Raw genomic sequence first — 13,137 nt, forward strand, 5'->3', positions numbered from 1 at the left:
TCTTCCATAATTCTACGATACCTTGTAACGATTGCCTACAGTTAAGATGTAGGGCACTGCAAGGTTGGGTGAATAGGGCCACCTGGGACTGCCTCCTGGAGGAATTCAGGTGTGTGAAGGCTAACTGTGCTGTCCTGCATAACTTCATGAGAATGGACACGTGGACCAGGAGGGGATCTGCAGCTCGCCGCTGTGTGCCAGAGGAGATGTCTACTGCTCTGCAGGATGTTTCAAGGATGGGGTCCAACAACGCAGCAAGAGGCAATCCGTGTGCGGGAGATCTTCACCTCCTACTTCTTCGAAGAGGGTGCTGTTCCTTGGCAACACTATAGACTACACTATGCACAACCAAAGGCTCTTTTAAGAGCCATCCACATTACAATAAGAGTATTCTTCCATTTACTTAGCGATGTCAACTGCAGTTATTACATTCCCAGTTTCTCTCCCTTTGATTTCTACTTCTCAGGTGTGGATGCTGTTTAGGTAAGGGTGTAATGCCAAAACAAAAAAAAAGGCTATTTTAAGTCACCCATATTGAAAAAAATTAGAACAATTAGACACCCTATAACCCACACCTACACACTCATGTATCAATCTGATTGATGGATTGTGTTGTGCAGTAAGCAGGCTCAGGTGTATACCTGGCTCCTTCCACCTTCAAATAATAGGTAAGAGAGCCAACCATGGAGAATAGTAAGACACTTCCTTATTTCTATAACTACGCAATATTGTTTGTCCTCGTGTGTCTGTGTGTAACAGTATAGCTTCCCATCCCTCTCCTCGCCCCCAACCTGGGCTCAAACCAGGGACCCTCTGCACACATCAACAGTCACCCTCGAAGCATCGTTACCCATCGCTTCACAAAAGCCGCGGCCCTTGTAGAGCAAAGGGAACCACTACTTCAAGGTCTCAGAGCAAGTGATGTCACCGATTGAAACGCTATTAGCGCGCACCACCGCTAACTAGCTAGCCATTTCACATCGGTTACATGTGCATGTTTTTCAGCATAAAGTACTCTGCAGCCACTTAGTGTGGACACCTGGTGAGGCCTCACACACAGATTCCTGTTGAACGCTGTCTCTTTAACTACCTTATTTTCTCAATAAGTCTTTCCCCTTCACTTCATCCCTCTCTCCCCCTTCTCCCTAAATCCTCTAAGTGATATCAGCTGTGTCTGTGAACCCTTCCCGCATCTGAATTGGCTACACAGAAGGCACAGCATGATCAGAGTTGAGGTCACTTGGTCGGGTCAACAGGAACTATTATTAAAGAGATGCTTTACATTGAAATAGAGATGTAGTAGTCCCAGAATTAATGATCCAAGGTATGTTTTGCAATTCACCTCCAGATGATTATGATGACTGCCAGTAAGAATACATTTAAAAAACACAAGGCTTAAACATGCAAGCTGTCTGTCTCATCTGCAGTTATGTTTTGATGTGAAAGAGGATGCCAACCCCCAGTCCTGTCATCACTGCTGGCTTGCTTCTGAAGCTAAACAGCGTTGGGTCCTGGTCAGTTCCTGGATGGGAGACCAGATGCTGCTGGAAATGGTGTTCGAGGGCCAGTAGGAGGCACACTTTCCTCTGGTCTAAAGAATATCCCAATGCCCCAGGGTGCCATCTTTCGGATGGGAGCCCAAGGCTGGTTAGGAGACACCACTGGAGACACTATTGTGTAATTGTGATGAACTGGGAGAATATTAGGGTAGCACAGTGATTCATTAATCATATGCTGTCTTCTCTGTTCTTACCCCTTTCCCTTTCTGTCTTTTACACGTCTACGTCTAGACGTTTTTATTATTATACAATAGTTTCGTCCAGTGTAGGCCGTCATTGTAAATAAGAATTTGTTCTTAACTGACTTGCCTAGTCAAAAATAAATGGTTTCAGCTGCTGATTTTCAGTTCTGTTTAAGTAGTCAGGGACACTCCCATTCTGACAAAGCTAACCACTAGATGGCAGCATTGCAACCTGTTGAGTTGCCTGACAGCAATGGATAATGTCTTGGCTTGTGTTTATATAGGCTAGACCAGGGGTAGGCAACCCTGGGCCCAGATTCACAAAACACTTCTTACGCAAAAACTTAAGCTGCTTATTAAGAAAAGAAAAAAAGTTAATGAGTGCAATTCCTCAACAATATCTTAAGATTTTATGTCCTCAAATATCCATCTTCTCAAATCATCCTAAAATGTTTGTTGCTAGGCAATCGATTTAGATAGCTATCTAGCTAGCAATGGCAATCATGTTTGTATATTTCCTACTGAGATTACGGTTCTAAAACATGTTCTTGGGTTTAAAATAGTCAATACTTAAACATGTTCAATTGCTTCCATGAGCTTATTCTCTCACTGCCCAGAGTTTAATTTGTAAACTTGGAAAAGAGAGAACAACCTCATATAACCAAGTGTTGATTTTGCTGGCACGCACAACTCATTCAGTAGAGCAGCAATGATGGCCTATACACATACATGAGGGAACTGTTGAGGATATATGTATTTTTGACCAGTGTTTCCTACTCATTTCAAGTATACTTAATTGTCCTCTCTTTTGTAGCTATGTTCTTGTTTTTACTGGTCACACCTCTTAACTTTTTACCAAGTCTGTTGACTGAGAACACATTTTCATTTACAGCAACAACCTGGGGAGAGGGGGATGAATGAGTCAATTATAAACTGTGGATTATGGTATGAGTGACAGCTTGGGAATTTAGACAGGACACCAGGGTTAACACCCCTACAATAAGTGCCATGTGATCTGTAGTGACCACAGAGAGTTAGGACACACATTTAACATCCGATCGGGACAACAGCACCCTACACAGGGGTATTTTTTTTTAGACTTGAGGAAAGCGTGCCTCCTACTGGCCCACCAACACCACTTCCAGCAGCATCTAGCCTCCCATCCAGGGACCAACCCTGCTTAGCTTCAGAAGCAAGCCAGCAGTGGGATGCAGGGTGGTATGCTGCTGGCTATCAATCTCTGAAACCAGCACCTATATTTAAGCCTTGCAATTTTTATTTCATGGTACAGCATTTTTATAAATGTGTTACTGAACAAAAGTATAAATGTAACAATTTAATTTGATTTTACTGGAGTTCCAGTTCATTTTACTGAGTTACAGTTCATTCCTACCGGTGTGTGTATGACGTTGGTAGGATTGTTTGATAAATCAGACTATTACTATGCATACGACCATTCTAAATTCCGTTTGGAAGTAGTATTTTAAAATAATTTCTACTCAATATTTATAAATGAGGCCTCCGGTGATTAGAATTTAGGCAATCACTGAACTGATCAGTTGGTCTGGTGTGGTGCCTATTTGGAACAAAATCCTGCAGTACCTGCGGCACTCCAGGGACAGGGTGGCCTATCCCTGGGCTACACTCTTATTATATTATAGTCTCAAAGTAGTACTGATCTATGATCAGTTTTGTCACTTTAAATCATAATCAATAAGAGTAGGGATCTGATCCTAGATCAGCACGCCAACTGAGATGTTTTATGAATACGAGCCCTGAACTGAGGACTGTACACAGAGAACTACACTACATGACCAAAAGTATGTGGATGTCGAACATCTCATTCCAAAATCATCGGCATTAATATGGAATTGGCCCCCCCTTGCTGCGTTAACAGACTTTCCACTAGATGTTGGAACATTGCTGCGGGGACTTGCTTCCATTCAGTCACGAGCATTAGTGAGGTTGGGCTATTAGGCCTGAATGACAGTCGGTGTTCCAATTCATCCCAAAGGTTTTTGATGGAGTTGAGATCAGTGCTCTGTGCAGGCCAGTCAAGTTCTTCCACACATGTTCTTGATAAATCATTTTTTATGTCATGCTGAAACAGGAAAGGGCCTTCCCCAAACTTTTGCCACAAAGTTGGAAGCTCAGAATAGTCTAGAATTTCATTGTATGCTGTAGCATAAAGATTTTCCTTCACTGGAACTAATGGGCCCAGCCCAAACCACTTTCAAAGTCACAGAGCTCTTCAGTAAGGCCATTCTACTGCCATTGTTTGTCTATGGAGATTGCATGGCTGTGCTCGAGTTTTATACATCTGTCAGCAATAGCCAAATCCACTAATTTGAAGTGGTGTCCACATACTTTTGTATATATAGTGTATGTAAGCATTAAATGTGAATGTAAAGTTTTTAATTTCCTTCTACATATCCCTTTATGGCTGTGGCCATTACGTACATTTCACATACCAGCCTAGAATCCAATTTAGGACGTTGTGGGTTTCGCGGGCCATCACACATCGGACTTCCATACAACACTTTAAAGCTATTGACCTAATTTCATACCTCGACACATTGGATACACATCCTTGTTAAACATAATTATTAACTGCCTGCTTATAAGTGTCTATAAGCCAGCTGAATCAGTTGGGGATTTAAAAAAAAAAATAGTCATGGAGTCAGACGTCATATTGCAGTCCTATTCAGAATGCATTGGATTGCCTCCTCAGGACCTAGGAGTATCCCACCTGTATGACAGTGGCCATGTCGTACACTGGCCTGGCCTGCCTGGTCATACTGGGCGACGACCTGAGTCGTGTCAATAAGGAGGCCTGTCTAATGAGCCTGAAAGCCCTGCAGCTAGAGGACGGGAGGTGAACACCTAGTCACTCTCCACTGCAGTTCATTTACCAGCTGTACTTACAATCAGTTACTGTTACGTTCTATGGTAGTGCCTTGAGCAAAGCACTAAACCATCTACACTTGTTACTGGGCCGCTGCACTGCGGCTGACCCATTTGCTTCCAATCCCTCGGGGGAGTCGGGTTGTGAGCATAAAGACATGTTTCCGTTGTCTTTAGGTTGATGGACAATAAAGTATTATTTTCTTCTAATGTTAGTGTTTGGTACTTTATAGTTTTTTTGTGCTTTATGTGAAGGGAAACCTGTTTAACAATGTCAGCGTTGAGACCACTGTCAGAGATCACTGCGTCCTGATTTAACCAGTAAAACCCTTTGACACAGCAAACCTCGTCCTTACACGTACAAAAAAGGCCTTTAATGTCTGCTTTAAGTTTCTATGCCATGGCAAGCTGACAAGGTACAAATCTGTCGTTCTGTCCCTGAACAGGCAGTTAACCCACTGTTCCTAGGCCGTCATTGAAAATAATATTTTTTTCTTAACTGACTTGCCTAATTAAATAAAGGTAAAATAAATAAAAAATCCAATGCACCTTCAAAAGAAGGCCACCACTGACACAGATGCTTGATATAGGTCTATCTCTATGACGTGTTGACTACAACAGAAATAAACACTGGGTTAAACCAATGTTGGTTTAAACCCCAGTTTTACACTCTAGCAAGTAGTGGTTGAGGGCTGAACCCTTGTAGAAAAGACTGGAAGGGAAAATGACTTGAGGTTTGTGTACTGCGCAGCATGCATCTGCTACATGCTCGATGACTGGTCGGGCATGGACATCAAGAAGGCCATCGACTACATCAAGAGAAGTATGGTAAATTTGTTGTTTTACTTTGTCTCTTTCATTAAGCAGCCTGTTGCACTGAGCCTCCTCAGTCTTTTCTACAAGGGCCTTCAGAGAGAAACGGTTTACACAAGTCCTGAGTTTTATTACATTCTCACTTTATCCTCTCCTCCAAGTCACAAGGGGATGGTGAGATGGAGGTGAAGAGACCAGGCACCATTGTGTCCTGCTGGGCCTCATAATAGTGATTGTTTCCTCTGTGATATCCCCTGCTTTCCCATCTCTGTAATCTAACAAAAACATATATATAGTACAGTCTGGAGGACAGGCAGCGGTATTCCTGTCTGGATGGCTGTAATGGATTACATTGAGCTGTGTGTGTGTTTTGGGGCCATGCAGTTGGCTGGTGTGACATGGAGACACGGAGGCAGTCAAGAAGCCCATGCAGCGCTGGTCCTAAGCTCTGGGGATTTTCTCAGACGCCTATAAATCGAGGATATGATCCAGACGGGAGGGAAGGCCTCTAATCCTCTTGCTGCCAAATTTGGTGGGCTTTGAACCCCCTGGGGCGGGGCACTACAGTAAACATTACTACTTTCAACATTGTTACTTCTCATTGTTATTGTCGCCAATTTTGGTCTGCCTCATCAAGCGTGTGTATGAAGTGTGGTTTAGTATAGTTAGCAAGCAGCACTGCGGACACGTGGCCGTGGATTGCTCCACGTGGGCATTGATTGAGCAGCTTGTGTTCCGATCTCGCCTTTCCTCATAGATCACATATGTCACCCCATCTTCAAGTTATTATACGGTTTCAGTGATGGGTATCTATCCCTCACATGGTCCTATGTTTGCCTAATAATCTGAATGTTGTTTTTGCTTCCTCAGTCATATGACAATGGCATTGGCCAGGAGGCTGGATTGGAATCGCATGGCGAGTATGGCAGGCAGCACCCGGGATTGATTGATATTATGGGTCTAGAGCGGGATTAGCCATTAGCCCAAAACCTTACTAGAACAAATATCCTCTTAATTCCTTCCAATTAAGCCCTTATTATTCCAGGGAATCCCCCGGGGTTAGCTAAACTACTGCATAGAGAGATTTGTGTAATGAAACCATGGGACGTTACACAAAGCATTTATATTCAAGTTAAGATAAAAATGTGGAAATTATAACCTTTATTTAACCCTTGGGGGGGGGGGGGGGGCTTGATTATTAATATTATCTCAAATAGGTAGGTACATACACCTAACTATCTGCCGAGTGCAAGGTTCTCCCTCATTGTTAGCGGCCTCCACACAGAGCTGCTGCCGTGGCAGATTTATACGCCACCTCCTCATCTTCCCCCACAAGTACACCTCTGCAGTTGGGAAGTGATCCAAAAGCTCTGATGCTAATGTTGGGACAGTTGAAAAGGAAAACTGGTGATTGATAGTGGTGCTGTGCCGGTGGCTGATAACCCCTGTCATTAAGCAGTCTGTCTGTCTGTCTGTCTGTCTGTCTGTCTGTCTGTCTGTCTGTCAGGTGGGTCCACATTCTGTGCCGTCGCCGCCCTGTGTCTGATGGGCAAATTAGAGGAGATGTTCAGCAAGAGTGAGCTGAACAGGATATGCCGCTGGTGCATGAGACAGCAGAACGGCTTCCACGGCCGCCCCAACAAGCCCATCGACACGTGCTACTCCTTCTGGGTGGGCGCCACACTCTAGGTAACGGGAACTGGGCTGGAACCTCCGCGGATATTTCAGCGTACACTCACTTTATGGTTCATTAATGCTGCTTTATTTGCGAAAGGTCCAGTAAATGAATCAAATATGTTCGTAGTATGCATTGACTTTCATTTAGCAGGCCATACTTCCCCAGGCCGTACTTCAACCCATTACACTTATACCGAAGCCCAGCCCCCCAAAGAGCAAGCAATGCAAATGTAGTAGCAAAGTAGCTAGAAAATACTCTGTAGAAAGGCAGAAACCTAGGAAGAAACCTTGGTTCCTAGAGAGGAAGTTGTAAGTTGGCTTTTCATAGCCAAACATTCAGAGGTCGAGACAGCAGGTATGAGAGGGAGGGAGATGAAGACAGCGAAAGAGCAGGTCAGGGACAAGGTAGCACGTCCTGTGAACAGGTCAGAGAATGCGTGATCAGTGCGTTAACAGAGTGGGGACAGCCTGATTGGCTGAAGCTGGGAGTGATCGATAACTCTCACGTGAGGGGGAGAACTAGACTAGGTGGCGCCAGCCAGACATAAACAAACACACACTCTGGAAAATAGTCCTACAGCGCCTTCGGCAGGGAAATTCATAACACTGTGCATTTAATGGGACTGGGTGGCATGATCTTACGGTATAGGAGCTCTTACTAAAGGGGTTTGTAATCGAGATGGTAACCTTTGCTGCCTGACCACTCATGTTTAGCCAACTGCACAGCGGTCACTGTGCAATGGAGATTATGGAACCGGAGAATATACAGGAGTCTTGAGAATTGATCCCTAGATACACAAGTGGATATTGATAGCGTTATATGAACGAACGCTTCCAGACTGTCCATTGTAAAATTGTCTTTCTAGGTCCATGTGTTAGTGTAATGGTTAGTTACCACCTGTGCATCTGAAGATTGCGGGTTTGCCTCAGAGGACACATTTTGACATTTTTTGTTTGTTTATACTTTTGTCAGCCCCCTCGCAACAGACACTTATTTTCATTTATTAGGTGGTTTTTAAAATAGCCTTAGGGTTCGTGGAGAAGCAGGCAAGTGGCATTGAGTGTGGTGTGTAGCTCCTGTGTAGCTCAGTTGGTAGAGTATGGCACTTGCTAAGCCAGGGTTGTGGGTTCGATTCCCATGGGGGACAGTAGCAAAGTATGTATGTATGTAAATGTATGTCCTCACTACTGTAAGTTGCTCTGTAGAAGAGTGACTGCTAAATGACCCCAAAACATGTTACTACTGCGTGTGTTGCTAGAGGAGAGATTAGACACTCAAGGAAAGGGTTGTTGGTCTCATCTGTGAGATGCATGCCCTATGGTATTTTGGGCATGTTCCTGTCATGGAGAAATGCAAACAGCAGCTGGTTGACAGAGTGCTGGACCATGAAACATAAGCTTATGATGGTTTTTAACGATGCATCGTTTCTAAAACGGCTGAAGAATTCAGAGTGGTGTTTCCCAAAACACCACGTAGGGAGAGCTTTAAATAAGTGCTTCGTTAGAGCATGTGTCGATACTGATGGGATCGAAAGAACGGCATTAAAATCTTACCTTAACATTAGGTACTGACGACAAATCAGCTCCTAGAGAGACATTATCACCTATGGCTACAAATATTGAGGCGGCTTATTCTAATGCTTAGGCTATGTACATTTATATTTACATTTTAATGCAGTCATCTCGGTTTTCATTTGAAGCATATTTTTACCCTTTGCTTGTTTATAACGATGGCAAAGACATTGGCAACTTTGTATTGTAGTCAACTTTGTTCTGAATTTATCGGCGGTCACAGATGCAGATCAGCAACTTGATTCTATGTTTCGCTGAGATCTTCTGTGTATAAAGCGCAAAAAGCATTTAACGACCCAGTTAGCGTTCTACGAGGGGTCTGAGGCAGTCGGTGAATGACAAGTGTTTTCAAGTGTAACTGTAGTGACGATGGTTTTGGGAAACAGCTCAGAGATTAACGATGCGCCTATGAATGTTCTGACGATAAACTTTGCCTTAAGATCAGTGCTCAACTTGGGCCGGAGCTGTCCGGCGAGCCCTGTCCGGAGAGCCCACTTCAAATTTTCAAGGAACTGCATTGCAGCTCCTCCACAAAACAAAGTGACCTATTATCAGCCCGGATTCACACAGTGTCGAGAAAAGGTTGATCAAAGCGGAATGAAGGCGGGATTTGCATTCATAGGCTGTTTGAAAATGTTTGAATCCTAAGCATCCTGCATACACATTGTTTGAAGTACAATAGACCAACATAGCTGTAGTAGGTCAAAGCTGTGCGCTGGAAAACCTTGGTAGAGCATGGGTGGTGTAGGCATTGCGGCGCTCTTGAATTTCTTTATTTTTCGGTTTCAGACCAACCCCTCCTCCTCACTTAAAACTTTTTTTATTTAGTCAAAGCTGGTGTGCTCTAGCTCTAAGGTGTCACAGTGATTTCACCCCCTCCCCTCCCCTTCCTCCCTCCCTCCTGGCCTAATTCTAACCTCTCCTATTTTCAGCTCCTAGACGTCTTTCGGTATACTAATTTTGAGATGAACCTGGAACTACATCCTGTCCACTCAGGGCCATTTGGTGGGCGGCTTCACTAAATGACCAGACAGTCATCCAGGTAAAGTTACTCTGGCTCTGTACAGGTGTAGATGGGGTGGGAGGGAGTGTTGGCCTTTGTCAATGGAAAACGCCCAGTAAGCCAACAGCCAGGGGCAGGGATGTCTAATTTATGAGGACACAGGGGAAGGAACAGGCCTCACGTTAATGGAACTGTTTGGTTGAATTGGTTCTCAGGTCATTTAGATGGAGGGGAATGAGAATAAAGAAGGAACAATATGAGAGAACTATCACACAAAAGTATTGTTAGAGTGCATGCAGTGAAGTGTAATAGTTGTTTTAAAATTATTTTGTGTAATATTTCAGTTAAATATTGCAGTTAAAAGAATGTATGTCATCATGGAAGACATGCACTGAATGTACAAAACATTATGAACGACTGTTCTTTCCATGACAGACTGACCGGGTGAAAGCTATGATCCCTTATTGATGTCACTTGTGAAATCCACTTTAATCAGTGTCGATGAAGGAGAGGCGACAGGAAGGATTTTTAAGCCTTGAAACTGTGTGTGTGTGTGTGTGCCGTTCAGAGGGTGAATGGGCAAGACAAAAGATTTAACTGGCTCTGAACAGTGTATGGTAGTAGGTGTCAAGAACTGTAACGCAGCTGGGTTTTTCATACTCAACAGTTTTCTGTGTGTTTCAAGAATGGTCCACCACAGTCCATGCCTACAACAAATTGGGGGGGGGGGGGGGGAAGACAAGACAAAACAAATGGAAAGTGAAAGGTGGATCGGCGATGGCTAGAAGACCGGTGACGTCGACTTCCCAACCGGAACAAGGAGAGGGACCGACTTCGGTGGAAGTCGTGACATTTATTCATAACAAGTGGTCCATAGTGACAGTTATTGATGCATGCAATTTAATCCTGTTTTGGCAGCACCTTAGAGTTGCTCTCTCTTAAAACCATATCTTAGTTATTTCATTATATTTTTGGGGGAACTGTACAGCCATCAGGTGGAGCCACTAATTCATGTCGGGCAAATGTGAGGTTGTTAAAGGAGCTGTGAACCTTGTCTTCTATATGATTTTTAAAAGTCCCCTAGTCACATTTCAGTCTGACTACATTGCAGACACCTGCTAGATCTCACAAAGGTGTTAAAACTGACGAAGATCCGTTTGGGATCGAAGCATTGTCAAAGCGGTGAATTTGGAGCATAAACAGTGTGCGGGCCTTCCTGTTATTTACAAACATACAGCTAACCACATCTTATGCTATAGCAATCGGACGCCTGACTGCGCAGTTGATGACATAGCGTCCAACCATTAGTTGATTTAAAGCAACGTCAGCAATGCAATCGAACGTGGAATGTGACCGAAGCCACAGTGCCCTTTCAGTGTGGGTGCTGGGGCATGTCACTTGGCTGACCTACCTTCCTCTCTCTTCTGGTCCTCGTCTCTGTTCCAGACCCGCTGCACGCCTACTTTGGGATCTGCGGCCTGTCGTTGATAGGGGAGGCCAACCTGCAGCAAGTTCACACCGCCCTGAACGTGAGCGAGTATCTGCAGCATCTGCACCAGACGTGGAGAGACGCCTGAAGCTGACAGCAGCAGGCCTCCCACAACCACACCCGAGCCTCCAAGTACTGCCACCATACTCCCTAAGCCATGTGCAGCAGTTCTGTTACCTTAGAAATAGAAACGATAGTGGGTCTCACTGAAACAGGGGGGAAAGGTGAATAAATCATTTATTGGGCCCATCAATAATTGAGCGCAAACTGGCGGAGTAGATGCTCAGGCCGGGCGAGCGCTAATTCTGCTTAGTGTCTTTCGAGACAGATTCAGTGTTACAATGAAATGCTTTGTAGATACTGTATTTATTTCCGTTCCTCTGAGACACATGCTCTTTAAAAGACTGAAATTCTAGCTGCTAGAAACACTGTAGGTTCTCTGCTACATTCTCAAAAGATCTTTAAGACTTTTTGCCTTGTATTGGGTGTTGTTGTTTTTTGGTCAAAATGTTTTTGTCAGAAACCAACATGGTCACTACACCGATCAAGCCTCTTGTGTTTGTCCAGGATAAGTTGTTTTTTAGTATCTGTGTATTTTGTTAACCTGTGTAGCTGGCTCCAGTAATATTTTGGGGCTATGGCAGTTTTCTGTACTCCTAGGCTGACAAGTCATGAGACCACTCCCTCAAACTTCATTCCTTTCTCTGAAATGTTCTTCACACAGCAAAAACTGGGCTCTCTAACCTGAGGGGCCTTTACAGTATGGATTTGCCTGTCGCTGCAGATGTGTTATTGGGTCAAAAGACACATGAATGTTTGTCTTGACATGAACTATACAGAAAAAAGTTACATTGAAATAATTTTGTTTATACATTATAGAAATATTGAGTGTAGATATTATGTAAATGTCACCTTTATCATGCAAGTGCTCAATCATATCACTGCTATTTCAGTGAGGTAGGTGGATTTGATATGCAATGTTATGTGAAATAAATAATAGCATATTCTCTGTATCATGTCAAATCAACTAAACTTGTGCTAAAACTGTCTTGGAAGTGCATATTTATGTGAAACATGCCTGCCTTTTCATTTGTGCAGAGTGCGAGTTAGAAAGAAGCCTGTTTATGTTTCAGTTTAAAGAAACAGTAAATTGTCATCAGAGGTTGTTTAGTCTTGGATCTAATCAAGGAGATTGTCCTTGGGGTCTGCAGTTTGCTGGTTTGCCAGTCATCAGTTAGTTTATCCACTCACCACTTTAATCAGCATCTCATGAAATCCAGCATCCCTCCCCTATCTTGATTTTTACTGCAAAGTGAAGGTGTGCCAACAAAATCAGCACGATGACAGAGTATAAAACAGAAGTACTTTATCAGTAGTACAACATTGCCCTGGTCTCAGCTATGCACTCTTAATTAAGGCTGCAGTCCTTATGAAGACTAAGGAAAATGTCATTTTCTCTGATACAAATAAAAAGTATACAGCATCTGACCTTGCATGTGACATGACACGCCATCTCGAAGCCAAGGACGAATTTACCTAAAAGTTACATAATTGTACGAGTAACGCATTTCTTAAGCCCTTTTAAACCAGTAGGTAAATAATGACTCAATAATTGAATGACTCAATCACACAAGCCAGTGCCGCGTGGGGTCCATTATGTGGCTTTATATGGTGCACTGATATTGGTTGTAAGACGTGACATGGGCTTTCAAAGACCTCCGCTTGTTTTTTGTTGTTGTTTTTTGTTGTTGTTTTTTTTAACCATCCGCCTGAAGCAGCCATCTGGTGACGCCGTCGCGTTGCGTGGAACTAGTGGCATCGCAGCAGTTATGCCCAATTTAATCCTCTCAATCGCTGACCTATTCAAAATAATTAACAGGTTTATCATAAATTGCTGACCTATTCAATATAATTAACAGGTTTATCATAAAACGCTAG

General features: G+C 43.5%; 1 pseudogene; it reads left to right on the top strand.

Annotated features, from left to right (window-relative positions):
* The first annotated feature begins 4,506 nt into the window (after window positions 1-4,506).
* Window positions 4,507-11,287, top strand: LOC139390195 (geranylgeranyl transferase type-1 subunit beta-like; annotated as a pseudogene).
* The last annotated feature ends 1,850 nt before the right edge of the window (window positions 11,288-13,137 follow it).

Source organism: Oncorhynchus clarkii, chromosome 30, assembly GCF_045791955.1.
Source record: "Oncorhynchus clarkii lewisi isolate Uvic-CL-2024 chromosome 30, UVic_Ocla_1.0, whole genome shotgun sequence".
In the NCBI taxonomy this organism is placed as follows: Eukaryota; Metazoa; Chordata; class Actinopteri; order Salmoniformes; family Salmonidae; genus Oncorhynchus; species Oncorhynchus clarkii.